This window comes from Pseudorca crassidens, chromosome 16 (genome assembly GCF_039906515.1).
Source record: "Pseudorca crassidens isolate mPseCra1 chromosome 16, mPseCra1.hap1, whole genome shotgun sequence".
NCBI lineage: Eukaryota > Metazoa > Chordata > Mammalia > Artiodactyla > Delphinidae > Pseudorca > Pseudorca crassidens.
Window position 1 is genome coordinate 84,173,161 of NC_090311.1, and position 3,983 is coordinate 84,177,143.

At 51.9% G+C, this 3,983-nt stretch overlaps 1 long non-coding RNA gene across 1 annotated transcript; it reads right to left on the bottom strand.

Moving 5' to 3' along the window:
- Positions 1-1,259: 1,259 nt before the first annotated feature.
- LOC137208569 (uncharacterized) lies at positions 1,260-3,392 on the bottom strand. Its single transcript, XR_010935670.1, has 3 exons — positions 3,283-3,392; positions 1,903-2,068; positions 1,260-1,596 (listed from the first exon to the last, which is right to left on the bottom strand). It is a non-coding gene; the product is annotated as an uncharacterized lncRNA (long non-coding RNA).
- Between the last annotated feature and the right edge of the window lie 591 nt (positions 3,393-3,983).

Here is a 3,983-nt window from a genome sequence, read left to right on the forward strand (position 1 = left end):
ATCACCATGTGAGAAGGGCTTGAGCAGCTTTTATCCCAATCCTGCTTCAGTGTGTTCACATCCTGCGGTTCAGGTAAACAAGGCCATCTCGGCTCTGGTAGAAGGAGCCAACTGTCCAGGTTTTCCTAAGAATAACCAGAACCTGAGCCAGTGAATATAAACGCCATAAGATGCTTTCCCCAGGAAAGTGCAATTTTATTAAAACAAGAATGTATGGAGCTAGAACAGCAACGCCTAAGAGCTTTCTTGTGTTTTACACTCAACGCACACCTCAAGGGTCTAAATGCAATGGGAAAATGGAAATACTCCACCACCACGCTGACACCTACTCAGGAGGAAGTGTTTCTTGTCTAAAAAAAATGTAATTGGGTTCAGGCAAGAGGTGAGCCAGTCATTTCAAAGCTTTGGCGACCGTGTCTTTGGGAAAACCCCTTAAGAATTGTGGGACCCCGTAAAACACTGGTGTCTCATTCCTGGGAGACCCCAGGAGGCACAGTTGGAAAAGGGAGTGAGAAGGAGGGAAACTGGAGGTGCTGCAGTGTGAGCTGGGAGCATCCTCCCTAGTTCTGGGGCGATTAGAAAAAGATTCTCTTCCTCCGCCAGAATATTCTCTCACTGTGGACTAAGTGATATCTTCCCAGCTTTACAGAAAAGCAGCCTCACAACACAGGAAACACACAGGCGCCCCAGCGAGAGGACCAGGAGAACTACTTCACACCCAGAGAAATTTTCCCCTCTGATACCTGGGAGCCCTGCAGCCCCTCCCCCTTGGCCTGCAGCAACGATGCAATGAAATAGTGCCCTTTGCATGTTTAGTACAGGACCTGGCCAATAATAAACTCAGTCTGTGGCCACACTATTAATAGATGGTGTTATTAATAGAAATTTGCCCCTGCCAATCTTCACCTGTCACCTGTCATTCTTTAATACGCACAAGGTTTTAGATCATTCGCTCTTCCTTACTCTGGGTGCCCTATTCACTGCCTTCCTCGCTCTTCTGATGGTCCTTTGTGTCCCAGGCAAGTCCTCCCTCTGGAGGTCATTCTGAGACCAGTGGGTCGGGGGAGCAGCGACTTCCTCCCCTCCAGACCTCCATCCCCTGAAACTGCCTTGATTCCTTAAAGGCAGACACGTACAAAGAAAGGATATTTTGCTCCCCTTTGCATTTTCCCATCAGGTCAACAAACTTCCTTCAGAGGGATGAGCCCTTTTCTCTCACGATCACTTTAAAACACATTTGAACAAAATAATCTTACAAATAGAAAACAAACAAAAAAATTTTATAGACAGAACCTGGAGAGCTTCCTCTATTCTTCTAAGAAGCTCTAGGTACCATAGGGGATTTGATCAGGGAAGCGGTGTGGTGGGCACACGGAGACGTGGAAGGGCAAGAATCACAGCGGAATCGGAGAGGAGATGTAGGCACCTGGCCAAGGCTGCTGAGGGCCCCAGGGAAGGCAGGGCCGGGCCTTGGAGAGACACTGAACTGGGATGCTGTGGAGGACTTTGCACTTGGCTGGATGCGACAGAGAAAGAGGAGGTCGTAGCTGTGGCGTTTCCAACCCGAGTGACTGCGGAGAGGTTGCTGGTACCAGGCTGAAAGACAAAACCGAAAAGAGGCAGAAGTGCGCGTGGGAAAGTGTGGCTCATGAAATGAACTTGGAATTGTAAAAGAATGAACAGAAATCTCAGTTAAATAGAGTGACCAGAAGGGGAAGCTCTCAAGCCCTGAGCTGACACCAGAGCCCAACAGGAAGAAGAACGAACGATTCTCCTTTTCCTGGCAAGGACTCAGCCGGTGAGAAGCCATGGACTCTTTGTTTACTGTAGACCTTTCTACCTCCTTTCCCTCCTATAAAGTGTATCCTTCCCTTGCTGTGTGGGGACCTGCCCATGGCTCACCATGGATGCAGACCCCAAACTGCAATTCTCTGTTGATCTTGAGTAAATCCACCTTTGCTGGAGAAACATCTGACCATCTATGTGTTTCAGGTCAGCAGAATGCAAGAAGCTCTGAGGCAACCCCCCAGCAGACACCTTGAAAGCCAGGCCTGAGCCCCTCCGAACCCTGTTTGGAAGAAGAAAAAGCATAAATAACTAAGAAAGAAAACTCTACAAACTAAGATAATAGTCAAAAGAAATTCAGAAATGAACTGAAGTGAGAAGTCAGTGTTGGTATTAAGAAGTTGAGCACCACCTGCTTAGAGGCGAGATTCTGAAGGTGACACAGATGAGCTGAGAGAGGAGGTGAGAGGGCTGAGAAGGAGCTGCCCAAAGACAACTAGGGATCTCAGAACAGGAAGACCCAACGCTGGGGCTGGACACTTGGTGCGCACGAGAGGGGAAGGGAAGAGGCACAGTCAGGGCATCCTATGGCCAAGCTGTGAGGAAGGAAGTTCTGGTCTTGAATTTCCCAGATAAAGAAACTGTACAGAAAGCTCCCAGTACAGAAATTAACTCACCTTGCCCCAAAGCACAGCATTTGGAAGTTTGGAAGGAACCGAAAGGAGGCAGGAGAGTGGGTGGGCAGGGACCAGTAAAAGGAGGGGCGCGTGGGAGGGCGTCTGTTTGTGAAGACGGGCATCCCTTGCTCCAGGCCAAGAAGGAAAAGGAGGGTAACCAAGGAGTACTCGGGAAGATTCCAAGACGTTGCATTTCCAGGGGCAGAAAAGGAAATTGAGAGGGAGTTGGGGTGAGAGCGAGGACCGTGGAGAAGGGGTGGGAAATGACCCAGCGGCCAAGGGGCTGGCTGTGCTCAGAGGATGGGCTCGAGGGTCCTTGCCCATCACCAGCAGAGCACAGCGTGCATGCTTCTCCCCAGAGAGGGCGAGAGGCGGCTGGGGCGGGTCACCCCTCCGTCGTAGGTGACTGGCAGGGAGGGGCAGGCGTGGGACTGTGATTTGTGACGTGCACTTATTGCTAGCACAACATCGCGTCAAGTCCCAACCCAGGGGCCTGGGAAATGACGCCCACCATTTCTTAAGTACCAGATGCTGTGCATATGACATTTCCAATCTTTCAACAATTCCTTGGGGTAGATATTATCAACCCATCTCCAGCTACGAAAACTGAGGTTTAGAGAATTGGAGAGAAGTTGTCGCTCCAGGCAGGGGCAGCTCCAGGGCCGGCAGGCACATCTGTCCCTCATTAAAGCCCAGGTTCTCTCCGCTCCCTCACAGAGGGAAGGTTTGGGGATCTGGCCAGAGCCTGGGGACAAGGGGAGGAGCCCAGTGGCACCACGGCCTCTGTAGCCTCTGTCTTCAGGCTAACAAACAGGCTGACCTGAGCCGTGATCTGAGCCCGTGGGATTCTGATCTCCCGGCGCCTTCTTTCTCCAGCCACTGACAGCAGCTCCGTTGGTGACTCACCCTCACCCGCTGCACTGACGCACGTCACCGTCCTGCGAATAATGCAACACAGAGCAGGGTCAGGGCGGCTATCCAGGCTGTCCAATCCCCGGAGCCCCAGGGCCCAGCTGGGAGTTCCCAGTTAGACCAGAAAAGTGGGTCAGCCCTCTCTGCTCTTCCCTCCTCCCGCTGGGACAGCCCGTGTCCCTTTTCCCCATCTGTCTGCCAACGGTGCTTAGGGTGGGTAGAGAGGCCTTGACCCCAGGCCTACAGTACAGATCTGTGTGCCGAGGGAGCAGGGAGGTGCTGGCTGGCAGAGGTTCATCCAGGAGGACGGGGGAGGCCCCAAGTCTCTCACTATGTGGGGAAGAAATGTGTTCACTCTTTTCCAGGAGGTACCAGTAAGCCCCTGCTGTGTAAATGCCAGGGACTCCCAGGGGCTGGGGACACAGAACCAGCGGAGAAAGCCCACTCCAGAGTCCTTGGTGTTTCATTCCCTCTTTTATCCCCACCATAAGGACCAGTATCTGGCACAGGCAGGCTCCATAAATATCTGTCGAATGAAATAATGACAGGCTTGCTCCCAGCCTTGGAAGCTGACAGTCTGCAGGAGAATCAGACATCAAACGAATCAAT